At 44.8% G+C, this 27,912-nt stretch overlaps 1 protein-coding gene across 1 annotated transcript in view; it reads left to right on the top strand.

Moving 5' to 3' along the window:
- The first annotated feature begins 4,378 nt into the window (after positions 1-4,378).
- The window catches only part of LOC119388122 (lachesin), a 194,280-nt gene continuing 170,746 nt past the window's right edge, over positions 4,379-27,912 (top strand). Inside the window, exon 1 of the mRNA XM_037655767.2 lies at positions 4,379-4,412. The gene's annotated coding sequence lies outside the window, so the exon portion shown is untranslated. The remainder of the gene's footprint in view (positions 4,413-27,912) is intronic.

Consider the following 27,912-nt stretch of genomic DNA (forward strand, 5'->3'; position numbering starts at 1 on the left):
TGAGAGTACTCTAAAAAATAATTTGTGAAAACGTGTCACGTTAAAATGTGCGGCATGCTCGCGCTTTCTGTGCACGTGGCAGATTCAGTAATGAAGAGAGTACGGGGTCATCTATGACGGACGCCGAGTTGAAGGGTATTACCACCTGCACTGACATGAGGGACGGAATGCCCATCTGTAATTGCTGAGGAACTGTTATCACTGTTAGCGTGCATTTTCCACTTCGTACTTCAGGAGAAACTCCAGGAGATCTCTTCCAATTTACCCGGGATCAGGCGATGAAAGCGCGGACAGTGTAATATTAGATCACCACGTTGACGTCCGTGCAGATAAGAGTGCTGCAAAGAAATAAATTTAGCAGTTTTAAATATCGCTCGTTAAGTTATTTAATATGTCTATCATTGTACGAGTTCTACCATTACTCGAGTTGCTTTGACAAATGTTGCTATATACGCGACAACATGCCTGAGGGATGGAAGGAAATAACAGGAGTGAGAGGGAGGAAAGTCAGGAATGTTCACCAGTCCATAAAAACTGGTATGCCACCCTACACTGGGGAAAGGGATGGGGGTGTTTGAAGATTAGAGGAAGATAGAAAGAGAAAGAGGCAGATGGGGAATATACACAGTCACAGTCCTCAGTCAATATTGTCATTGGTCTACAACCACCGGTGCAAGTCTGTTGTCTTCAAGAATTTGAACAATGCGTTCGTCGCTTTCATCCGCGATGACTTCTCAGGATGACATTCCAAAATGTTTACTGCCATCATCGGTCTGTGCTCTACGCGCGCTACGGCGACCGCGAGGGATTGTCTCTGCACATTGTAGCGAGGACAGTCGCAGAAGATGTGCTGTAATGTCTCCTCGCTCACCACAGGGTTGGGAAAATGTTCCTATGTGTCAAAGCGAACACGCACAAGCAAAAAAAAAAAAAGAAAGGAATAGAGGCATGAGTCTGGCAGAGAACTCTATGAATGTAACTGTTCCGACATAAGAGGAGAAGGAGAAGGGCGAGGAAAAGAAGGAAATGCAGGCAGGTCAACCAGGCGCGTCCGCTTTTGACATAAGCTGATCACCGAGCGTACAGACTGAAGGCCTAACATCTTTCTTGCTGGATAACTTCAACGTGTATACAAAACAGTCAACAGTGCCGGTTGTGAAGTACCCCCTGAAGATAATAATGAAATGCTTATCGAAATGTTTCACATTTAGAAATACGCGAAAAAAGTATTCACAGCGCAGTGAAAAGACCTGTGAGAGTGGTAGAGCGTCTGGCATTGGCGATAGTCCTGCAGCGCTGTTTTGTCATACGAAATTTTCAGGTTGATTCATTTGGGAATATTCAGGGGCTTCCAATATTCGCGTTGTCAGTACACACGCCGAAGCCAACACTTCTCGTTTTATTCCTTTAGCGCTTTTTTCGTTACCCTTGTTTTTTTTTATCACATTCCTTGGCAGCCGAATTTTCTTAATGCTTGCGGGGCGCCGCGCAACAGGAACGGAAAGAACGTCACCTCAGTAATCTTCACACAACGCATCAAAGCCATTTCGTTCAGTCTTTCCCGCTCAGCGCGAGTAAGTCATTATTGAACTAACACGTCGGAAGACAGGGTCTGAATGGCCGTCTTGCCATCTACCGCACCGTGCGGCGCCGCGTACGCCGAAGTCATTATTTATTTTTTCTTACTACGCCTGCAAAGTACACGAGCATCCCACAAATCTCTGCTCGGAAGCGAACGAATAGAGTAACTTAAAATAAACAGAAAAAATTGCGTCAGCGAACATCAAATTTAAGAGGAAGAAAGTAGCGCAGTGAGAGAGCCTGCCGAGATCTTTTCGCGAGAATCATTTTCGGTGGCCTCCCCTTACTCTCGAAGCCCTTATTCTACGGAGCTTTTCTCATCACCCGACGCGGTGGAGGTGACGAGACGAAGGCGACAGCGTAGTGCGCTGCCGAAGTACGGAGAGCCCAGGGGCTCCCAGAAGGCGCGAGCGGTGGTCTGGCAGCGCAGAGTGAAATTCCGCGAGCTGGCGGCTCGTAATTTGTGGTGTTGTACGTCAGCGAGCGAGACGCGAAGGCGAACAGCTTCTTCTTCGAGAATGCTCGGCCAATGGCCATCGTTCGGAATAACTTAACAGTGCCCAAAGGCACCCTTCGACACGGGTATTGCGACACTACATCACGCGCGAGACAGCCGGCTCTCTCCCTGGGCGAGCACCGCACGCGGCATGCCGAGCCGGCGAGAAAAAAAGATGAAAAAGAAACACAAAAGAAACACTCGCCTTTCGCGCGCGCACACGTTGCCTTGTCTCAGTTCATATCCTTTTGGCGCGCTCGAATGGACGGCGCAGCGAAGGAGAAAATTAAAAAAAGAAAACAGAACCGTAAGTAAGCTTTATTGCTGCCTTAAAACTTTCATTAACGCTTTCGCTACTTGTCTTTCTACGCGCTTAATGCTATTTATATGACGTTCCCTCTACATGACCGCGGCCAGTAAGTAGAAACGAGAGGAATGTTGCAAGGACTGATAGGCAGAAGATGTAAAAAAGGGAATACTTGTAGTGTTTTTTCTAGTTTTCTTTTTTAGATTGACGTGCTTTTAGACCCATTATCATCAGCAGTGATGTATTAAGCCTCACAGAATGTTCGCGAAAACGGGCCGTGGTCAGACTGGTGACAGAAATTGCAAACCGGTATTATAAGCAACGCTGTAGGAGTCATGGTTGTATAAATTATATTTAATCAATTTTCGTTTTTGCGCTCCACCTGCGTTTTCACTAGGATCGCAGGTTCTGACTGCGATCCTTACAATAAACAGTCCCTGATACTGCGTTTTATGTGCGATGTTTTTACTGCGTTTTATGTGCTACCAGTGGGCGAGGCAGCAGCGGCATGGACACGATGCTCAGCCCGTCTTTTGTTTTTCACGCAGCTTCTTCTTCACATCGACCAACCCGTCCTAGGAAGGCACTCCCTGCTGAACCAGGGGAGTGAAACTTCCTATACCATCCATGGAACGCGATATACGCTCGCAACGCCGGACGAACGCCTGGTGTTTGGGGGCGGTACTAAAACATGGCGGTGCATTGCAGACACGAACTGGGGGACGCCATCTTGATGAGGGCTGAGGATCCGAGTGGCGGACGGGGGGGGGGGGGGGGGGAATTCAGCGCCAAATTCAATTGGGATGCACCAGCAAGCCAAATTGAGCGAGTGGAAGGTATACAGATGGCGAGCGCGCGACCTTCTTCCTGTGGAGCAACCCGCCACATAATTAAAACGGCAATCGTTGCGTTCTGATTGATGAAGGTTTGCCCATCCACCTATTTTTGCACCACTTATCCTAAGTAAGACTTTGTTTTTGTTTACGTGTACACATAAATTAGACAAGAATAAAGAGCAAAGTTTGTTTCAATGTTTTGTTGCCTAAACGTACCATTCATACAGTAAAAACACAACTTGAATATTTTACGTTTTTAATTGCATACAAAAGTCGCATCCTGATATGCCGTGCAAGCGTAGGAAAACAAAACGAGCAGTATGCAGATCGTACCTTTCGTCCGCCGGGAACCGAAAGAATTTTATGCCGGTGTAGCTTGAAGAATTTCGACACCACTCAGCGCAGCACGATTTGTGATGACGGCGCGAATCCATTCATGCATCTGTTTCGCTGAAGCTTGCAAGGGTTTCAAACAAACTTTGCGGTAGTAAAAGCGGCCTTTGGGACACCGTAGGCCGTAGCATACATAGGCGCGCGACAAGAAACGCCCCTTTTTTGCAGTGAGAGATAGGACGGCGCAGTTGTCGTTTTCCACTCCGGGTGGCGCTCGTATTTTCGCAATCTCAAACTGCAACCTTCAGGTTCACTTGCGTATTAAAAACTCCGGAGTTAATAAGTAACCTGGTAATAAATATAAAATGGAACAACAACGTTCATTTATGCTCGTAGGTAGTACATGACATGACATGACAAGAACTTTATTGGAGACCTGAGGAACTCGAATCTGGGGAGTACAGCCCCCAAACATTAGTATCGCTGTGGTCACGGGGCAGAAAAACCGCGAACTTTCATCCCCCTGGCTGAGCCCGTCTGATCTGCCGGCTGCAGCGAGTTCGACTATCGACTGCATGCGTGTGCACCGGACACCTTGTGAACAGAACAACCTACCTCATCGATGGATGATATTCTTGGATCGCCCGCCAACTTTTCTACCGGAGCCCTCGTGACCCTGTCACCGCATGACGCTTGTTTCGGTGACGTCACCCACGTTCGCTTCTAGCAACGCAGCCGTGTGACGTCAGTGCCCTTGGGTATAAAGGCATCTGCGGCGGACTGTTTCTTCAGTGGGCGAGGCAGCAGCGGCATGTGCACGATGCTCAACCAGAGCTAGGTCAGCTGGTATACCTCCCAGGTAAGCAGGAATTGTGTCACTAGCGCCAAATTGTACCCCGGTGCTTGATAGGCCGAACTTCCCCCAAAAAACAATAAAAAAATCACTGCTGCTGCTATGGCAACGCTTTCGCTGATGTGCGAGGAGGAAACGCCACGCCGCTTCTTGTCTGTTATGCTCTCGACGATCGCGCGACTTATCTTGTGTGCCCCAAGCGGGAACTCAACACCGCTCGCATATTTCTTTTCAGATTGTGTTGCTGCTACACATGTTGTGTTCGGCAGGTTTCCGTTACTAACTTTCTTGAAATATCAGCACGTGCACAAAACATTTGTTTGCAAATCTTTTCTCAGTTCAATACACGCGAGCCGTCATGCCCTGATGCGTGAAAATTTTCTTTCGGCAAGAAAAAGTAGCAGTTGGAAAACGGGATTTATTCACTGCTTTTAATAGCAAGGTATCGAAAGTGAAGTCATTCAATACATGCCACAGTAGCGTATAGCTGTGTATTTCGTATAGTAAGCATAGGTCGGCAAAAAAGTTGCTCACTCAGACTCACTCAACAAATATATTCTGCTCCGAGGGCTCACTCGGACTCAGACTCACCAAAATTTTCGTCAACCGGACTCACTCAGACTCGGACTGACTAAACTTTTGCTCAACCGGACTCACTCGGACTCAAACTCACCAACATTTTACTTAGCCAAACTCAATCAGATTCAGACTCACGGCTTGACTGAGTCTGAGTGAGCCTGAGTGAGTCGACTCATGACTCCGTGAGCGTTAACGTATACCTTTTTTAAAACTTGGTGTCAATGCTATTTAATGCCAACATCTCACATAATCGGTGTTCTACGATACGTCTTTTGATCTTATACCTTCAAGTATGAGTTGTCAGTAATCCATTAATCAAGTAAGGGCATTTGTATGACATACCGGACTCACACCAGATATTTTTATCAAGAACTTTCAGTGAAGGAGTTTGCGGGGGGAGGTCATGGCACTCCTCCAAATTCACGTCTCTGACCAATAAATATTAGGTGGCGCATGAACGTGAGTGCGTTGAGATATGTGTGAATAGACTTTAGAACAAACGTAAGCCGATATGAGACTGACAGTAATGCTGAAGATGAGTAGATAGCACCGTAGGTCGCCAATAAAAGGTGGAGCTCACTCAGACTCACTCACGAAATATATTTTCCGCTTAGGGCTCACTCGGACTCAGAATCATCAATATTTTCCTCAACCGGACTCACTCGGACTCAGACTCACAAAAATTTCTTTAGCCGGAGGCACTCGAACTCGAACTCACAAAAATATTCTTCACCCGGACTCATTCAGACTCGGACTCGCGGGTCAATCTGAGTCTGAGTGAGTCTGAGTGAGTCGACTCATGAGTGAGTTTGCCGACCTATGATAGTAAGTACGAATGATCGCATTCTACAGAGATGAGACGGCGACTCGTGGGAGACGGAGCTGGCTGTGGTGGGGTCGCCTTCTGTAAATAAGGACAAAATGAGTAACATTTAAGCTCGTATGTTGGACTATTGCTTATGCAAATCCCAGGACTTTTTCCATAAAATGGCGCATCCAGTTCAGACTGGTCAACTCCGATTGTGTTTCTTTGCATGACCTCAACTAAAAATATGTTCCAAATATTCATGCTGTTTTACATTCACGTAACATGTTAAGCATATCTTGTTTCTCATTAGCTGTTTAAACATGTTGTAGTATTGTGAGCTTTTTATTTACTTTGGCTTTGCCATTCTACAGTGCCCACAAGAGGAAATTAAATCACAATCATTTAAAAGCTGCTAGGCGCCGGCACGCGTACTCTTGCTCCTGTAGAATTTCTACTATACAGCGGCAACAAAACTTACGGAGACCATTGCGGCTCGTGGCAACACTTGGCCTCGTCGTATTGAATTGATTTGTGCGGTATTACGAACCACGATACGTCCTTGAAAGGCGTCGTAATGAGGGACTGGGGACTATTTCGACTACTGGAGGCGTGCATTAATTTAGCCCTCGTTGAAACGCGATAGACATTTAGACATTTTGAAACGTATAGACATTTTTCCTTGTGACCACTTATTCGTGTTTACGTCTGTGTTATTTGTTTTTTTTTCTTACCTATTTTCTTTCCTTTTTCTTTCCCCCCTATCTTCCTTTCCCCAATGTTTCCACTTTCCCAAATGAGCAGGCAGGCGTTGTGCCCCTTTAGGTGGCAGTTGTCAGCCTGTTCCCTCCCTATTTCCTCTGTGACTTCGTGTTTTCTATGTATTCAAACGAAATAAATAAATAAATAAACGCGATTTGATCCCGCGACTTCGCGTTTCACAGCGCAACACCATACCCGATACGCCACAACAGCGGGTGGCTGTTGTATCGTTTGCTGCGACGCCTAGAGCGCTAAGTCTTCTTACGAGCGTGAATTCGCTCTTTGTGAAAACAAAATATCGGCATCTTTAGCTGCGCCAGAAATCTGGAAAATATTCGCATCTTTAGCTAGGCCAGCAATCTGCGACACTGTGCACCGCACATGATCATAAAAAAAATAAAAAATAAGTAAAAAAATTAAGCCAGCTTCGCACTAGTGGTGCCAAGCCTGAAAGAAGCGGGGAGCAGGGCTGTGTTCCTTGTTTGCTTTTATTTTTTTCAGTTTCTTTTTCTCTTCTCTATGTTTTCGGGGCGAAGCAGCCTAGGGCCTCGGCTTGTCGGCGTGTGATGTCGTCGTCACGGTCCATCATAAACGTGTATGCACCGCAAAAATTGAGTAAATCCAACTACTCGCTACCGGTCCATACTATGCATATTATGAGTTAAAGGTTCGCCGTTACTGCCTAAAACATTATGTTTGGTTTAGCAGCGATGTGGGAATCCCCGACGAAATTTACCAAGGCGCTCAAGTTTCTTACCTAAAACCAGAGACACAAACGTGGATCTCTGCGGTAAAGTCGTATATTTGAAACACCACTTCTTCAAACATAACGCAATGTGATGGTGCTTTACTCGCCACCGGTCCACTAAAACTGAAGAAGGCAACAGTTAGCCCAACAAATAGCCGACGATGTTAGTGGAGCTGAAACACCCTTCCGTACATGCCGTAGGGAACTGAAACCGGACATGTAGGGAAGAATAAGAAGCACCTCAGGGTAAGCTGCGTTCCGACGCAGTTTTCCGACGACGTCAGTGCAGCTGAAACACCCTTCCCTACATGCCTTGTTTCAGGCTTGGCACCACTAGTGCCTCTTCAAAGAAATGATGATGATGATGTCCTCGTCTTGATGGCGCTCACACACAAAGGGGGATGGGCCAAGAACCGGGCGGCAGGATGCTTAAGGTAAACACCAATGATACTAAACAAATCTTTAAATTTAGGTTAAAAAAATGTGATTGTTGAAGGAGCAAGCGGTCAGACTATCGTTTCGGTAGTTTCTAAGATAAATAATAACAGATTTCGAATCAAGATTACGGACAGAGATAAATACACTAACATGGTAATCTTTTTGTTTCATTTATGTAATCGAACACAGCAGAGCAGACATCCCTGTGGCTATGCCCTAACAAAGTGCCGCCAAATGATAAAATTTCTGGAACATTCATTGCTAAACCTAAGTTCTTAAATGGCGCTACAAGGTATCTTTTTCTCTGATTAGAGTAGCGGCGACAGAATAAAAAGAAATGCTCTATTGTTTCAATTTCATTGCAAAACATGCATAACGAGGATAGATAGATAGATAGATAGATAGATAGATAGATAGATAGATAGATAGATAGATAGATAGATAGATAGATAGATAGATAGATAGATAGATAGATAGATAGATAGATAGATAGATAGATAGATAGATAGATAGATAGATAGATAGATAGATAGATAGATAGATAGATAGATAGATAGATAGATAGATAGATAGATAGATAGATAGATATAAACGCTCAAAGGGCAAAATTAGGTTAGCATAAGGCACGCAAATTTGGAAGATTTCGGACTAATTTTAACCAGCTGGTACTTCTTTCATTTTTTTTTCCGTGAACGCAGGGCAACGTACTTCATCGTTTATGCAATTTACGTTGATCAAAATGCGGCCTCCGTAGTCGGATATGGAACCCGCGACTTCGTGGTTTGCAGCCTCCGTGACCGCTTTCAACGTTGTAAGAATAGCGATGTCTCGTGATTCCGAAGTACGGAAACGCCGTAGTGCGCATGTTGCGCAAAGAATAAAAGTAAAGGCATGCTTCTCTTGTCTCCAAACTTTCGCTCTAGCCAACGTTGCAATACCAGACGGACATATTCTCGATCTATGTTACAAAGAGCCTCACTTACCGTCGCACTACTTACATAATTCGAATAATCGGGCTCCAGCCGGTGGAGAGGGAGAAAGACAGAGATGTGGATAGATAGAGTAATAAGGGAATAGGTGTAATAGATAAGGGGATATATAAAAGAATACAGAGAACAAACAGATGGGTTCAACGAAGGTCAATGACACGCTGAAGTGTTCAGTAATTCTCGTGCTTTGTTTGCAAGAAACACATCATTTTCTGTGCTAACAGTAGATGAGGCAGATACTAAGGTTCTGCGCTGCCAAGCCCGAGGATGCGCGTTCGATTTCTGGCCATGGCGGCCGCGTTTCGATAAAGAGAAATGCAGAAACACCCTTGTGCTTAGACGTAGATGTACGTTGAATAACCCCAAGTGGTCCAACTTAATACGATGTCCCCACTGCGGCGAGTTTCGTAATCATACCCTGGTTATGGCACGTAAAACCCTCTGAATTTAATTAATTCTAGCCAGCCGGGATCAGCCTGCTTAACCTCCCTGCATTTTTCGTATGGCCTCCCTCTCTACCTTACCTATGTTCGTCCCGAACAGGGTTGCCAATGGTGGCTACTTGAGAGGCCCGTGGCGACCTAAAATTATGAATGGCGACATGGCGAATTTTTGGCGATTTTCGGCTTAGGTCTCCACCGAGTTTTGAATCCTAAGTTCAGTGTCTTCCCAACGAATGAGCGGCAACATTCTCAGTACTTTTCTTTGTTTTAGACCCACGAGTAGAATGTGCACATTACGCGTCATTCGGTATGTCCGTCCTGTAACTCGTGTGTACCTCCTCAATTCATCTAGAGAGATAATAAAACGTTTATTTGATGTTCTGTGAAAATAAGATCAGTGAGTGGGATCCTTAGTTCGGGATGCTATCTAGATGCAGGACGTACTGGAACATTCTAGCAAAATGTAAGTCAGCGGACTGCCTTGCAAACCGCTGACTACGAGAAGGGAATCGGCTCGATCAAAAAGTGACCAATCCCACACTGCCCTGACGACAGCAGAAAACATAAAATTAGTTGACGATATGAACAGACATTTTATAAAAGCGGGGGCTTATCCACATGGTGCAGAAAACAGTAGAAATGATAATGAAGTCATAACTGAGGTCAGTGAAACTATTTTCTTGAGACCGACAGATCCCAACGAAGTAGTAGCAGTAATAAAAAAGCTAAAACGAAATGTAGCTGCGGGTATAGACGGAATTACTTCGAATGCAGTAATACATGTCGCGCATGAGATTAGCGAAGTGCTAGCATATTTACTAAATTTAACATTAACTGATGGAATTTTCCCCGAAGAATTGAAAATAGCCCGAGTTACACCAATACACAAAGGGGGAGATAATGAACAATTTAGTAATTACAGACCAATATCTATCTTAACTGTGTTCTCAAAAATTTTCGAAGATATAATTTACGTCAGATTAGTTACATTCTTTAACGCACGCAGAGTAATTACAAAGAGTCAGTATGGCTTCCAAAAGAATAAATCCACTGAACAAGCACTTTTATATATCAAATATAAAATAATAACCAATATTGAAGACAAAAACTATACGCTTGGTCTATTTTTAGACCTAAAGAAGGCATTTGATTCTATAGATCACAAAATCTTGTTACAGAAATTAGAGAAGTACGGGATAAGGGGTGTTGCAAGTCGGTTGCTGGTAAGCTACTTAAATAACCGTCAACAGTTCGTACGTATGCAGGATGTTTCGTCTAGTTATTTAACGCTTGAACGAGGCTCAGGGCTCCAAGCTAGGTCCGCTATTATTCATAATTTTCGTAAACGATATAGTTAATATACCTGATTCACCAGAACTAATAATGTACGCCGACGACACCAATCTATTTTTTAAATCACGGGACCTGAATGAATTAGAGCACAGTGTGAATCACTACCTTGTATCACTGGCTTGCTGGATGAATCAAAATAAATTGCAATTAAATGCCGAAAAAACAAAATACATTATATTCAGGTCGCGCAATACACCCATCGATAAGGAAATAACCATCACTTATGCAGGAATGAAATTGCAGCAAGTGACAAACCAGAAGTTTCTTGGAGTGACGTTTAATGAAGAGTTAAGCTGGAACGCGCATATTAGCCAACTATGTGTAGACTTATCAAAAAGTATTGGTATTATGTACAGAATTTCTAAACTGATTCCCCTATGGCTGAAACAACAGCTATACAATTGCCTTTTTTATTCTAAGCTGTGCTATGGAGCTCCGGTGTGGGGAACAACTACCAAAACTAACTACAAGAAACTTGTACTTCTACAAAAAAAGAGTTCTCCGCCTATACTGTAAACACCAAGAAAATTACGCAAACTTGAGGACAGCACCTTTATTTGAAAGATATCATATGCTTCGTGCTGATCAAGTCTATTATATGAAAATATTACAAATCATATACAGAAAAAAATTGTATGAGCCCAACGAAGGAGCTAGACTACACACTTATCCTATCCGCCAAAACCTACGCCGTCCACAACGAACACGAACAAATTATGGTAAACTAACTTTTACCTATCAAACAACTTGCATATTGAACAAATTAGAACATAAGCTTAATTTTGATTGTACAGAAAAATCATTCAAGGTACAAGTTAAAGTGCTAATGCAGGAAAACATACTGTTTGATGGATCATAAAAAATACTGATGCTAGCAATGATAGTAGTTAGGCGTTGGAATTTTTGTACTACATGTATTGTATAAACTATAAAAACGTTATGTATCACATGCCTCTAATGTTCTAGTCTAATTCTTTCCTGAGGGATTATGTTTTGTACAAGATTTGTATAGTCAGACAGATTCAATGTAACATGACATTTTTTGTCAGCTATTTTTTTCTCTATTGCTTCATTTGTTCATGATGGTCTGGATGCCGCGAAAGCTGTATTTTTTTATTTGTTTTTTTTTTTATTTTGCTGTACGAACTGTGTACAAGGGTGTTGGGTCCTCTGTCAGGCTATATGCCTTTAGCCCCAACATCCTTTTGTTTCTTGTTCCTTGTACAAGAATACAATAAAACAAATTTTGAAATTGAAAAAATAACCGCGAGGGGGCAGTGATTGACTATAGGTTTATGGCTTTAGGTGCTTTAAGCTTATCTGAAGTTTCGCATCTGAAGGGGCAAGACGACGGGTTGGCCGCGTGTTCCGACCATTTGTTCCGCCAAAGCTCCAACTGCTGTGAATAGCTTGGCGACTTATTCACTGTTGCAGTACCCCCAGTTCAGCTCGCAAAGACTGTTTTGGAATAGCGAAGAGAGGTGGATACGCGGCTATTTCTGCAATAAAAATTATTTATTGAGGCATTTTTCACTGTTCTCAGTGAGCGTGTGCAATAAAAACAATTGCTATATAACATTTTACATTGTTATACAGCAATAACGCACAGGATTGACGCGTGTAGATATATATATAGAGAGAGATAAAAGCGAAGGAAATGCAGGGAGGTTAACCAGGTTGTACCCGGTTTGCTACCCTACACGGGTGGAGGGGGAAGGGGAGAAAAAAGGATAGAGAGAGCAAGGAGAAGAGGGGACAGGTAATACGTGCACACACACCAGTGTTCACCGCACCCACACAGATAGTCACAACCGAGAAATATTTGATATCGGTTCCTCAGCGAGATGTTAAAAAAGGCTTGCAAGGACTGGCTCCAAGGAATCCAGAACTTGCAGAGCGCATTGAGCTGATGGAGTTGTCATTCCGTTGAGGAGAGTGCACATCGCGGTCATGAGAGACCTCAACACAGCGAGGACTTGTAGGTTCTTGCCGTGCCAATCTGTGGACGATGAAGCACTCTGCGGGGCATTCTGCATCGGCTCTTTATGAGTGCGCAGTGGTGGCAGTGAGGGCCACGCGACATCCGCCGCCGCTTTCAAAGCTTCTGCGTCTTTCCGTCTCTCCAATTGTGATGCATTGGGCGGTGGTGGTGGCGGCAGCGGTTTTAAGTAACTATAAGAAAGGGTCGGTGATGTCCGGTATCATAATAGTTCACACTGAAAAGGTGTAAGACTCACTAATGATCGGTTCCTGTAAGAATTCTGTCGTGTTACCTTCACTAAACCTTTTAATCCTTTTAATTCATATAAGGGTACGTAAAGCTGTCTACAAATAATGCTTTCACGGTTTTCGCCCAAGGTTTATACCCCACTTTTAGCTTTGAAACGAAAGGACAGGGATGGAAGGATATCATGAGCGTTTCGTTCATTCACCCTTGCGCCACCACGCACATCTTGCGGCTAGTCGGAGAAGCAGCACCATGCACTCCTATGGTGAAGCGGGCGATACGACTGGCATCGAGAAACGTCAATATAGTTTAAGGGTCTTCTACGGGGCTATACGTGAGTGGAAATTTTTATTACTGGGTATGCCGCACATATCTAGAATGGCTACTTTTTTGGCGAAATTTGTAAAAAAAATGGCGACTTTTGGCGACTTTTTGCTCGTCGTTTGGCGACATTTACTCGAAAGTCAGTGGCAACCCTGGTCCCGAACCCTTACAGATGCGTGCGCAAATGTTGCTTGCCGATGTTGTTGCTTCAGCTGACTGTAAACGTACCAATTTGAAGGTAACCCAACTTCACCTATTTAGGATTAATTAATGAGAGCGTTACTCAGGAACAAAACATCGGCGCATAAGGAGAGAACAGAGGTGGACGTTCATATGAATCGCTTCAAACATAAATTCGACCGAAGGTTTTAGGCGGGCAGCACCGATATGCCCGACAGGCATTTGGATAGGATCGAATTAGCTTAAAGAACGCATGTCTGAAGTGTTCTTTTCTTATAAGAATAAAATAGAAGCCCTCCATTTCCTTTTCTTGTGAAAACTACTTGTCATTTGCTTTAATAGGTAAGCCGTAAATTGTTTAAGCGTGAGATTTACTTTTCTAAAGGTTCTATCTCACGCATAATGAATTTTCCTTGCGAGTCCTTTCCACCTGCCGCTTTTCCCGCTTCTCTTTTTTCATCCATTGCCGTGCTCCCATTTATTGCCTCCCTGAACCCGCCTTAATGGCACCCTTGGCTTGAAGCAGCGATAAGCGAAGAATATTTAAAGACGGGAGCCGGAGCTACAAGGTTTCTCCTCCGATATATCGACGCTGGTAGCTAGTTTTAATCAATGCAGCCATGCTTTTTCCTGTCTAGGTCGAGTGTTACGATCCCGCTAGGGCGATTACTTAGGTTGTTTATTGAAAATGTGGTTCTTACCACTGAGCTATTTCTTGTTTGTAAATGCTGTGGCAATGTATGTATGTATGTATGTATGTATGTATGTATGTATGTATGTATGTATGTATGTATGTATGTATGTATGTATGTATGTATGTATGTATGTATGTATGTATGTATGTATGTATGTATGTATGTATGTATGTATGTATGTATGTATGTATGTACATTTAGCGCTGGTGTGCGCTCGTGCGCCATCGCTTTGATTACACCTTGAAAGAGCGAGGGATCTTTTAACAGCACAAACGAAAGCATATCTACAGTACTGCAGTATGGCCCCGTTGGTGTGGCATTCTTCAAGTTGGCACGAAACTATGAGCACAAAGAACACGTACACAGAACCCCACGGATTGAAACGCGACACCAGGACTTTCATTATAATGACTGCTATGCGCTATTACTCGAGATCACCGCGTTATGTCGCTGCAAAAATGGGCGCGAGAAGTAAAGTTGGCTCTGATGAAAATGTTCGAGTCGCAATAACTCCGATGTGACAAGAAACGAAGGGGTTGGAAATAAGGCTGCGTCGTTATACCAAGCCCTAAATTGTCGAAATTCAATCCATGAGGGCTGTACTTACAAATCCCTCTAGAGCGATTCTTCAATAGCTTGTCATAAGTCCATCCATGACGTTCACCAAGAAGTAACACTGATTAGCGTCAACAAACGGTAACCACATTGTTTCATACCACGAAAAATACATCCAGTAATTGCTCGGAGGCAGCTACAGAAACTAGTGTTCTCACTGCTGTCTGTATTTTTAGTACGGGGATGGACGTGCTTCCACGTTTCGTCAAGCACTTTGTGTGAAGCAATCTTTTAGTCCTTGCGATACTTCGAAAATAGCCAGTCTTGAATTTGTATCAAAGACGAGTTGTCATTCTTTTTTTTACCAGTTAATTCGCTTTCTTATCTGAAACTTTTGGCTTGATTTTTTTTTCATTTATATATAAGAACAAATACTCTAAACCGTCCCCCATCCTTACACTTGTAAGAAAATCTACTTTGAAGGACGAAATAAGCAATTACAATTAATCAGCAAAGAACGAAGCCGAATAGTTGATTCATTCTTGCGCCGTCCGTTCGCGAGAAAAGAAGAAGCGAATCTACGAGCCGCAAATGTCACGGGCGCGTCGGAGATTAGCGCAAGAAAAACGAAGTTCAATTAAATGTAACGAGATTCATGGGATTCCCCGCTTCCTCACACCGGCCTGATTTCGACGAGAGGTGACGTCGTCCTCTTATCTTGTGACAGTAGCAAAGAGCTTGTCCGGTCCTTTGAACGGACGTTGTGCCCTACTGCTAACTCGGCCTTCGAGATTACGCGCCTAGCAGGAAAGACAAATGTATTGAGAAGGATGAAAGTCTCAACGCTGCCGAGACGGTCGGACAAAGGAGCCGTCTGCGTGTCTCGTTTCGCAGCGAAGCGGCACTCGGCTAATGCGTTTAACTTAAGCTCCAGCAACGGATAAGGTTGGAGAGTGTTGTGTAAGAACCACTGTAGTTACTGCGCTAGCGACAGCGTTATGTTTGACAAGACGGGTTCGTAACACTCATCAGCTTAACTAAGCCGAGAACGCTGAACTGCTGCTTCAGCTAAACATTATGCCAACCATTTAACTGATGTATACCGTACAATATCGCAGTGTTTAACAGATGCTTCAGCTAGACGGTATAATGTCCGACGATAAATAATAAATTTGCCACAAATATCAAGTACATAGGCATTCCGCTTACATTAAATCATGAACTCACACTTTTATTGCTTTTGAACAACTTAGTTGCAGGCCTATTACACGAGTGCCTGTTGAGGGCACGCGTTTAAAAGCAAAAATGCATTCTTAAAAAAAGTTAGTAATATGTTAGCAACTGCAGGCAAATAGGTAGTAACAGCAGCGGTTAGTACCTTTCTTGAACCCTTGCTAACTTTTTGTTATCTGTTTACTACCTACACTAGCAGACAGCTGGTGGTTGCAACGGTTGCTGGAACCAAATGCAAGCTTATTCAACATCTGAGCAGGAGGTCTAAGTTAATATGATTCGTTTCCCTAATGCAGTAATTAAAAATTTTCACACAACATCCTGTATGTCTGGCGGCAGTAAACTTGAGCCTGGGCTAAAAAAATTGCGTTATTTCGTGTGCGGTGTTCCGCTACGTTTTATTTAGAGTGCGTTTCGCTTGAGCCTGTCTTTATGTAACTAATTATTCGCAATAAATTCGCACTATTATGAGATAAATTTCCATGGTTAGTGGTATGCTAAATAAATTTGAGTATAATAAAGCGATTGTGCTCCCGCCCCTACAGCCATTGTCCTATGCAGTTGTGTTTTGATGTCTCGACCATAACGAAATGTAGCCAATGCTGGTGCCCATTCAAACACAGTCACCGAGAGGTTGTACATAAGCCTATCACTTGCCACTTTGCTTATCATGCGCTGATTATATATATATATATATATATATATATATATATATATATATATATATATATATATATATATATATATATATATATATATATATATATAAGCTCGAAGTTCCACCTGCTAACTTAAGCCTTGTTACCCGAGAAAGTCATTTACAGACACTTCGTGCTCAATACCGGTGTGATTTCTTCCTGTTTTATCTCGTTGTCTGTTGTTTCCTTCGTCTTGTCTCGAGTTGATAGGCTTTCATCAACGTTAAAGAGTTTAGGTTACTCAGTGGGTGCACGAAAGCATCAAGTTCAGAAGGCGAGGGCCAAGTGAACACTAATAAACGTAAGAAGAAAAAGAAGAAGAAGAAACTTTATTGCTTTCGAAGGGCGAAGACGCTCGATTTCCTTCTGTCAGCAGAACTGTTGGCTGTTTTGCAGCACTCATAAGTGTGTGGCGGAGCACGCTTTACAGGCAAAAACTTACGGACACGATCTTGCGTGATGTGTCGTTCGAATATACTTACGGAAATTTTAAGTATAGAACGCTGTTTATGAGAATTGTTGCTTTCGTCAACAGGTCTCATAAACAGCGTATATATATATATATATATATATATATATATATATATATATATATATATATATATATATATATATATGGTGCTTTATGTCAGCGCAAGATAAGCGAATCAACAACCTCTCGGTGACCGCGTTTGAATGGGCACCGGCGTTGGCTACATTTCCTTATGGCCGCCACATCAAAACGCAACTGCATAGGACAGCAGTCAACCAGGTGGTCTTTGGATCACCCCCATTTCTGCTGCACGCCAACGAGTCAGACAATACGAATGTGGAGTACGAAATTCGGTTCTTGGTTTTCAGAAGGCCTTGATTTCAACAAATAAATAAATGAGTGAATACAGAAATAATCCTTGTCGTTGAGCCATCTAAATGTATCATGGATACAGCCAGCATCACGGTCAATAAATAATGAACAGAAAACAATATTAAATAAATGCTCCAGCGAAGACCATCGCAAATCCGCACCGACGTTTCTTACCTCTACTTAGAATGCATACTTCATGTACCACAGTGCGGATCTGTTGCCACTAATGGAGTCGCACGACCAGGGGCTTTCAGGCAGTCTCAATGTTTGATAGGATAAAAAATCTTGCAAAGGCAATTACGGCCGCATTAGAGATCCCGTGTGTGCATCATCGTAGACAGCTGTTTGGCTCGAGGGTACGTTCGTCTTGTCATTCCTTAGCGGCATGCGCTTAATGGACCGCACGCTTTCTGGCTTGGGCCAAGAGAGGAGATCTTTCCGACCGGCAGCCCTAATGCACTTTTGCGTCTATTATTGCTGACCAAACAAATGCCTCTGGAAGCGGATGTCGGATATCTGTCAACAAACCACGATTGAGGTTTAGTGGTCTGTCTATTTGCATGTGTCGGAGCAAGCCCTTTCTTATACATAAAGTAACCGCAGCCTCTTAATCCTATCTTGCTCGCGAGACCCTTGGTCTACACTGGCGAAACGTTTTATGCCGTTCAGGAGTCGCTGGCTGTTCTGAATGCACTATCTATTTTCATATTAGAAATAGATTATGACCACGCAAATGTGAGCTTTACGAAACGAGAGGCAGATGAACCGCCTTCTTTCTGTGATCAAACGCGACATCTGAACTGCAACGCTGCTATCACTGAAACGGCCCAATCTATTAGCAAAACTTCACGGTTGCACTGTCGCGTGTCACGTAGCGCAGCAGCATATGTAAGCTATCTTTGTGGTTGCTAGTCTATGAGGCCCAGTGTTCCTAGGATAGGCGATGCCTCTTGTCCGAGACTTTATTATAAAAAAGAGAAATGTTTAGGATTAAATGGAGTATAGGGCGTACATAAATTGACCCACAACATTGCGCTGCAGTTTTTTTGTTGAGAAAACAAACATGCTTTATCCCTTCGCTCCTCGTCAACACGAATCTAGTAGTGCTGAATCAAGCCAAACAAGCAATAAAAACTCCCAGTGCCTCGCACGTATAGGCTGGTTCGGATAGGGAACCCGCAACGGTAAATAAGGGGGCACAAACAGTACACACGGGGTTGCTTCCTTGTCTGCCGTACGAGCGGGCATAAAGATAAGCAAAGCAAGGGAGCAAATAGGAAAGCGAATCGCCGAAGCGGTGGCGGCCAACACAATGCTGCTGCACCACCGGCATCACCCCCATGAGCGGGAACAAGCAGTAAGACGCGGCGCCCGAGAAAGTCGTTTCAAAATCAGTTCGGTAATTAACCGGATTGAGAGCACGAGAAGCATCGTCGTTCTCCGACCTTAATTAGAGGGGGATCGGCGGCTACCGGACAGGGGTCAGACCTTTTTACGGTCCGAGGGCAAAGTGGGGCTCCGGATGGCTCGCGGGCGCTGGGAATTCCACCGGAGGGTAGAAAGGATGCGCGAGCCGAGGGTGAGAGGTATGGGCTATCAGTGGAGGAGTGCGCTAGTGGAGCACGCAAGAGAGGGAACAATATATATTGAGGCCGGCGTCAGCGAGGCAACAAAGCGAGGCAAGAACGAGTGGAGAGTCAGCGGCTTTTCGCCTACCGAGCCATCACCGCCTCGGGCCGACCAGACAGACCGGAGACCGAGGAGCTTCGCTCGCGGTTCGGAAACGAAGGAGCTTCACCGCGGGGCCCCATTTAGGAAGTTGCAACTGTGGAACAGCGCTGAGATTGTCCGCACACTCGGCAGCTTTTCCTTCTCTCCCTCTCTCTCTCCATTCCCGATCTTGCATTGCGCTTCCACGCCGCTGTCGTTTAGGATTTTCCCCATTGGCGTACGCTTTTATTTTTACTTTCTATCTCAATACGCGCCCCCGGGATGGCACACTCTCTCAGACGCGGTGGATTTGGTCGTATACGGACCACATACAACCACGGGGTGTTTTCGGTTCCGAGAAAGACGCCAGCGCGTACCCACCGTTCCTCTGGGTCGTATAAGGAGAACCCCCTGCGGTTGTTAATAAAAGTCGCGCTAGGTTTGGCAGCTAATTGGGAGCGAGAAGGGCTTAATTGCCCTGGTGGGCCTTAAGCCTTTCTTTTTCTCTAGAAACGTTGTATTTCCTTTTCTCCGGCCGTTTACTACCGACTACACTGTGCAGACGCAACATATTTGCCCAGCGTTCGCTGCTCGCGCTTCTCTAGTAAAACTCGAAGGAAAAAGCGTGTTTACGACCTAATAATTAGGGTTAACTTGCACGATGTGTGTAACAGGAAGCGTGATTAGCATCCAGTATCATGCAAAAAGTTGTGGGACAGGACACGAGCTCTATCAACAACGGCTTCGTCTGAGCTAGTTGGTTCATGCCTACCCAAATTTATAGACAGGACAATGAAAAGGCAACACAGTACATGGCGTTCGTTGGGAACTGCGGTTGGGGGACACAGGCTACGTGGGAGTACGAAACTGACACCAAAAACAAATTGTAAGAAACAGCTTCCTCCTTAATATTACTGCGTAGGGTAGCAAAACGAATGCCCGCGCGATTTACCTTCGTGGCTTTCCTCCTCCTACTATTACTACTACTGCTTACTACAACTACAACAGCAACATCAGTGCGCAATCGGCCGATATTTTTTTTTCGATTCGGGAAGGGTTTTTAAGTGAAGTGAGAACGGAACGATCCGGGCAACCAAAAGTGAAATATTGCAGGTAACGGGAGCCTGCCTTTACTTCCTCCTCAGACTGCTTAAATTATGGCTTAACACCTCCATTCACTGAACGAGGATCACATCGTGTTGTAGTATCCTGTAACTATTTGCCAGAACAAGTTAAGCTCTAACACTTACAATTTCTATCGTGAATTAACAACGCACTCGCCCCAAGAAGCAGTGTATGTGCGCTGCACGCTTCGTCATCTGTGATCTCAATCGTTTTCGAGCAGTTTTGTTGGTATGCGCGTTGAGCATTGAACCGCAGGGGCTTACTATTTGTTTCTTGCTCTTTCTAGCGGCCACTCATATATTACTCCCAGAGGCCGTTTCCGCGGTTTCCGTTAATCCGCCTCTGTACACACGCGAAGAGCCGCTTCATTTCTCACTCTCTTTCATTTCCTGTTTCGTTATCTTTACTTCTTCCTGCTCTACCATCCCTGCCAAACAATGGCCTTGGGGTGGAAGGGGAGGCGTACCCAGCCTGCCTCTCTTAGTCTCCTATTTAGGTACAGACTTTCTAAATTCAGTGACTGCGTCACGCCCTTTCCATCCCTCTTTCATCTCATTATTTTTTATGACCCCATACGCATCCCTCTATTTCTACTCTTCCCGTTCTTCGAAGCCGCGTTATTCTCGGCAGCCGTCGATTCACGTCTCTTACATGTATTCCACGACAGAGCCCTCTCTTTGAAAGCGTGCGAAAGCGGGGCAAACGCTTATATTTTCTTGCCCATAATTTTTCGTTTTCCTTCCTTTTTAATCGTGTTTTTTTTTATTCACTGTGGGTAGCGTAGGCGTGCATATAATCTCTTCAGTGGCAGGCGCGTGCGGCGGCCCTGCCGCCGCCGATGGCGCGGTAGCATGGTGCAGGTATTTGTTTTTCTTTCTTTCGCTGTTTCTCTCTATTTCTCCATGCCAGAGCAGTAAGAAGTGGGCGAGGGTGCCAGTGCAGGGCCATGGCTCGGGTTTGCCTGGCCGCTATGGTGTGGGCAGTGGACGAGGCAGGCGTGGCAGAGGGAGCGCGGTTGTGCTGGAAAACAGGGGAAGAGGAGGGAGCTGAGGGGGAGGGCACTTGTCTCAAGGGAGCGGGACCTGGCGGCGAGCCCCCTAATGGAATCAAGCCCACTCTGTAAATGGCGCCGCCGCTGCTGCGGCCGACGTGGAGCCTCTTTCGGAAGCACTCATAACCATCATCATCATCGTCCGTCGGTGGGTTCTGGCGCTGCCGTGCGGACCACTCAGGGGGAGTTAGCGGTGCGCCGCGCTAAGAAGGAAGCGAGATCCGATCACGTGCAGAGGGACGAAGCAAACTCGATGCATCGCCGATGCTACTATACTCGCAGTTATGAGACAGCGCGTGCATGGAGAGAGAAAAGGTGGGCCAAAATAAGAAGCCGATGAATGAAAATGCAATAAGCGAGAAAGAAAGCAAGATGCGGAGTGGTTTGTACGAGCTGATGCTTTCGAGAGTGTGTGAGAGAGAGAGCGCGGCCAAAACCGGACGGTTTCAAGTAGCGTGGCCCGCAAGACAACATTGTTCCTCACTACGAACTTTACCCTTTATAGCCTTTAAAGGGGTCAGGATGAAATAGCAGGCGTTCTTCCGGTTGATACCTTGTTCACACGTTTTTTTTTCTTCATGGCCATAAGCGCGTGTGGTATTTTGGGTATGTTCATAACGTTGCCGTTTCTCTTTCTCATGAGTTTGGATAGCCAGGTAAAAGAATTCGGTGCCGTACATCACAGGCGTTCAAGCCTGTTTGCTTATTAAAGAGCTCTTTTTATGTTTTGCCTTTGGCTTTCTTCACCAGAGCATATTATTATTATTATTATTATTATTATTATTATTATTATTATTATTATTATTATTATTATTATTATTATTATTATTATTATTAGAACTCTACCTTACTACTGATAGTAACTGCTCCAAATTTACAACCTGAACGTGTCATGGTAGATAACTTGTGTTAGAACTTAAAAATTTCATCGCCATATTGTTGCTCAGTAAAAGACACCTTGACAAGCTTCTGGAACTCCATATACAATTAACCGTTGGGATGTGCTAGAACAGAAATGATAGATTTTTTTAAATACTTACTGTACGCATCTTTAGAATGGTGACAGGGTTAGAGGGGCCACCAGATTCTTGACCCATCCCTTTCGTTGGGTACGCGTCTTGAATGAGGATGATCACCACACTCATCGTAATGAACAACAACAACAACAACAACAACAACAACAACAACAACAACAACAACAACAACAACAACAACAACAACAACAACAACGTGACATGGTGAAGCAAGTCTCGGTTTAGTATACCTCTCCACGCTTAGGACTCTTACAATGATGGACACGGGCCCTTTTCAACGCTTTTCTATGGGCGCCACCAAGTTTGATCACGTGGTGACAACGTCATTACTTGAGTCAGCCGGCCTCGCATGTCTTTCCTTAGGAAAGCAGTAGGAACACTGACGGAGAGAATAAGTAGTGATACATATTTTTGCTGCTTTTCTAGTATATTATGAACACGAAAGAGCGATGTGACCTTCTTTCAGTATGAAGATTCACCAGAAATGCCTAGAGGTGTGCGAATATTCGGAAATTTCGAATAAAGAATCGAATAGCGTTGAATTCGATTCGGTTTTCGAATTTAATAGAGCATATTCGAATTACGGAACATCTTGCGAATACTTTTCGAATAATCAGCACTGACGGGAAGACCCCAAAGGAACAACACGTCGGAAGAGCGAAGGATCATTTTTCTTTTTTTAATTGGTGAATTGCCAAGATGCATGCAGTGCGAACTTTTACGGGTCTATCGAAGCTTTAGGATGGTGGAATTCTCGCTTTAAACTCCAGTGTCACCGAAGCAAATGTGCCCTCAATCCACTATCATTATCATCAGATTCATGATGTTCATTCATGAAGCCTTAACTTTTAGGGCTTAGTACTATTTAAAAGCTGGTGCCAAAGTACCACATTGAATGCTGAAGTACAACTTCCGTATTCATACTACAGTTCAAAAATACCTTGAAGGCTCTAGTCGCTACTGTGTGTGTTTTGTGAAATGTGTCTCTCCTTCTCTATTTCTTTTGCTCCCTTATTCCCCTCCCCATGTGTAGGGTAGCAAACTGGATGTAGTCTAGTTAACCTCCTTACCTTTTCTATAATCCTTCTCCCTCTCTTTCTATACGAGCTTATCTCATCTTATATTATTGTGGTATCTTTTGTCGGTTAGAGAGAGAGAGAGAGAGAACTGTAATGCGGAAACGCAGGGAGGTTAACCAGAAAACATATCTGGTTTGCTACCCTGCACTGGGGAAGGGGTAAGGGGAGACAGAAAAGAAAGAAAGAGAGGGATGGGATAGGGAGGGAGGGAGGGAAGCACAAACACACACACACAGGAGTGTCACAATCGTTCAACCGAGGCGGGTCGCTCGCAAAAACTTCATCAGCGCCTTCGTTGCTTTCTGGCGTCAAGAGCGATCCTTCCGACATTCCAAGATTGACTGCTCAGAAAGCGGCTGGTCGTCGAGGCGAGCAAACACTGCTGAGAGGGACTGTCTCTCAGAGCTGTACCGAGGGCGCTGACAAAATGTGTTCAATGGTTTCGTCATTGCCGCAATGGTCACATGCAGCGCTGTCTGTCATTCCGATGCGGCACGCAAAGGCGTTCGTAAAAGACACCACAAGCCACATGCGGCAGAGAAGGGTCGTCTCGGATCGGGGCAGGCCAGATGGAATACTGAGTCGTAGGCATGGATCCAGGCGGTGAAGACGGGTGTGCCGAAAACCGGGCGTGTTCCACATAGACCTTGCGACATCATGCGCAAGCGTATTAATCTTTGCTGCTGCGTCGCTTCTTGATAGTGGAATAGGTTCCATCACGCCATTTTCGTGAGCATTCTTAGCTGCATCGTCGGCATGCTCGTTACCGATGATGCCGCAGTGGCCTGGCAACCACTGGAAAGTTATAGCATGTCCTTCGTGTATTAGTTGATGATATAGTTGTCTTATTTCTAGCACCAATTGGTCTTGAGCCCCACGACGTAGAGCAGTTCGAAGACATTGCAGAGCTGGTTTCGAATCAGTAAAGATGCCCCATTTTTGTGGTGCTTCTCGATTAATCCTGCGAAGTGCGCTACGGAGTGCCGCGAGCTCCACGGCTGTCGAAGGTGTCTTGTGTGACGTTCGAAACTGTATGTTTTCGGCTCTTGCTGGGAAGATCACAGCTCCTGCAGATCCTCCAACAGTTGTCGAGCCATCCGTGTAAAGTTTAACATGATCTTTGTAATCTTTGTGCAGCATGAGTAGAGTCATCTGCTTCAAAGCTGGCGATGAGAGCTCCGCCTTCTTGCGAATCCCCGGCACTGTCAAGCGTAGTTTTGGTCGGTCCAAGCACCAAGGGGGTGTTAGAATCCGTTCTGGAGGCGTGTAGGCTGTTGGAAGGCACTCTCGGTAAGTCAATATTCTCTTACAGAAGGAGGTACTCGGTCGACCTTCTGGAAGCGAAGCAAATGCAACGGTAATGTTGCCTTGTAAAAATTTGTGAATATTCGTCTGAAATAAAAAAAAAGTTGTAGAATTCTAGGCCCATCTTGAATATGGTTGCCTTGCTATTCGAAAACTAGTAGAATAGTTATCGATTCGTATTCGTATTCGTATCCGATTCGGTATCATCACTATTCGATTCGTATAGGTTCTAAATTTCCCTGGTCGCACACCCCTAGAAATGCTGCATTTAGCAGCAGGCTGACCAGGAGCCCAACTTAAGTTAACCAGACGCACGTCTGGTTTGCTACCCTGCATTGGGGGAAGGTATGAAGGTGCGAAAAGACTCCGTGTGCTTTCTCAAGTGTGGGCGTGCTACTACTCAAGTTTGAAATGTACAGAATCATTAGCAAATTAAATGAAGCATGGGGTTCGGCTCCTTCAAAATGTCACATTTGATTATGCAGCTCCGTGTCCATTTCGAGCATGTTGTGTCCTTTAACGTGTACCTAAGTGTTAATACAGGAACGCTTTCGGATTCCGTCTCCTTGGGACGCGCTTTGCCCTTTCACAAACCTTACGGCCATGGTGGCGGTGCGGCTTGTCGCGATGCAACAGAGCCTTGTGCGATGCACACACTATATCTATATAGTGAGGGAAATAGCGGAGAGAAAAAAAAAAGCCCAAGGCCATTATAGCTGTAACGTCGAGCAAGATATGCAGTGCAGAGGAAAAAATATTACGTCTTCGTCAGAAGAATTTGTCATTCGCTCAAAAGGTGCGCTTTTTGGCAACTTTTAGGATCTACGCCACATATTTTTATGACTGTAAATGCTCGTTTAAAAGGTTCATGTTCATTTCATCAACCTTGTTTGTTACATGACACAGCACACACAGAGTCAGTCACAGTCGGTCACTCTTGCGTGGTACGCGACATTTCTGTCACAGCCGCTTGTCCAAGTTCGTCTCTCTTAAAAACTTCAGCAGTGCCTTCGTCGCCTTCAGCTGCGATGTCTTCTGTTGACATGTAACAATCTTTCTCTCTCTCTTTCCTCTCCATCTGTAAGTCTCCCCCCCCCCCCCTGTTCCCAAGTGTAGGGTGGCAAACCGGTTTTCCTAAACTGGTTAACCTCCCTGCCTTTCCTTCACTAATATTTCTTCTCTCTCTTGTTTGTTACACTTGTACAAAATGTTTCTTTCTTTAATACTGTTTGTTGTTTGAACAATGACTGCTTGTGCGTGCTATATAATGGGTTAGTCTGTTGTATTTGCCCGCTGTGAAGCTGCCCTGTGTATGAGGTGGCCAGGTTCACCTCAACCTTCTCATTGCAGCTTTCATTGCCTGGGCATCCTCGCAATTTAATTGCAAATAAATTCAACTCAATTCAGTTCAATTCAAGTGCCTGTTTTCATATACTAATCACTAATATTGTCACTGATGCTCATTGTAATCGCGGAGGCACTTACTCGTACAGGCGAGAGCCGATGTGCATAAATTACAAGCATTGCGCAGCCGCCGTACTCGCCGAACTGAAGCGCGCGCTCGTTAAAGTCTCGAACTAAACTCTGCCAAAAATGAAGTCGACAAGCATAGCTGACGAAGGCGTGTCCGAACCTCTGCGTTACTTGTTCGCCGCAGATACATCAGAGATGCAAAGGACTGGGAAAGTTGTTCTGCGCGACTCATCGGAAACCCTTAGCGCGAGAACACAGGGTTCCGGCCAGCCGCAAAGAGACCGGCATTCGGTTTCACAAGGCGCACTAGAGGGTCAAAGGAAAAGGCCGGGATCCGAGCTCTCTGCACGTACACAGACGGGGCGACTCCCAATGGTAAAGTTGAGGTGTCGAGCGCAGCGGCGTAGATCAAAGCCGTTTGCAACGGCGTGTAGTTTGAGCGACGCGCCTCTTCAATATTCCTCAGGGGGTGCAGAAGGGGGGCCGGAGGGGGGGGGGGGGGGGGGCGAAAGGCCGACTCTTGCGCGTCAATGTCTAACGAACAGAAGATAAAGCAAATGAAAAAAAAAGAAGAGACGAGAGACGACTGTCTAAGGTTCGCTATTCTGGCGGCTGTATAACCGCGGCGCCCATCAAAAATGCGGGCTTCGGAGGAGGAACGGAGCAGCGGGAAGTTAAGAAAACCGAACTTTCCACTTCGACCTCACTTCTCGTCGCGGGGCGGGAGGTCTTGTCGACGCCCTTCGGCGCGAAGGAGGCAGGTTGCACCGCCGCAGCATCGAATATGACTTGGAGAAAACGCCGCTGGAATCCGAAACAGAAACTTGGGCCCTTCGAGCTCTATGTGCGGGCAGAAAGAAGGGAGGAGGAGAGGAAGTCGACGCGTATCTGCTTCTTCCTTTCGGGGCCGACGGCTAAGAAGCCTCAGCCTGACCGCAAAGTGTCTGCGCCTCCCCGCAAAAAAAAGAAAAAAAAGGGAAAAAGATGTCTACATACTCTCGCCATCTCTTTCCTATCTCTCGCTCTCTCCCTGCGCTTCTCCCGTCTCTGCAGAACCACTGTCTCAGCTTCCGCGCGCAGTGTCTTTGGAGATTTAGGATTTTTAACAGAGTATAAAGAAAAGAAAAAAAAAGTTTGCCTTTGCTTCTTTTTTCCATCTCTATTTTCATCTTTGTTTTACCATCTTCTGTTTTCTTTTGCTTTTTTATGCTCCGGTCGGGAAGAGAGGGAGTAACAACTCTTGTCTGCGGTGGCAGCAGCGCTACGCAGACCAGTGATCGTGACTTGGTATTTAAAAATGTTCCCCTTGGCAAGAGAACATAGAAATTGGGAAATGTATCCTGCTGTTGTAAGTGCGAGGTATTAGCGGTTTGCGAGGTGCTTGTCAGCTCTTCATTATTTTCTTTTTACGTGACTTGGAGGGCAAAAAAGAAAGATGAAGAAGAGAATGTGGAAAAAGAAGAAGAAGAACAACATGGCCGACGTGAAGTGCGAAGTTATTGAGTTGCAAACTAGGTTTCGTATTCTAACAGTCCAGACATTTCTAAACATCTATGCCTCCCCACAGAGACGCTCGCAATATATATTTCTTTGCGAACCGTCCAGATTTTTTGATTGTGAGTGGTCTCGGTTACATCGCCCTCAAATAATTTTCGTACAGCAGCTGTTGGAGCCGTTACAAGTAACAATGCGCGAAATAAGTTTCCCAAGTGTACTCAATCATAAAACAATAATAGAATTTGATGATATATTTCCAAAAAATGCTAAACTATTGCCTATTAGATATTTAAACGGCTTGTTGAGCGACCACCTTAAGAGTCTACGGATAAGTTCAGTCATAGCCACAGATGCCTCCG

This window comes from Rhipicephalus sanguineus, chromosome 3, assembly GCF_013339695.2.
Source record: "Rhipicephalus sanguineus isolate Rsan-2018 chromosome 3, BIME_Rsan_1.4, whole genome shotgun sequence".
Classification (NCBI taxonomy): Eukaryota; Metazoa; Arthropoda; class Arachnida; order Ixodida; family Ixodidae; genus Rhipicephalus; species Rhipicephalus sanguineus.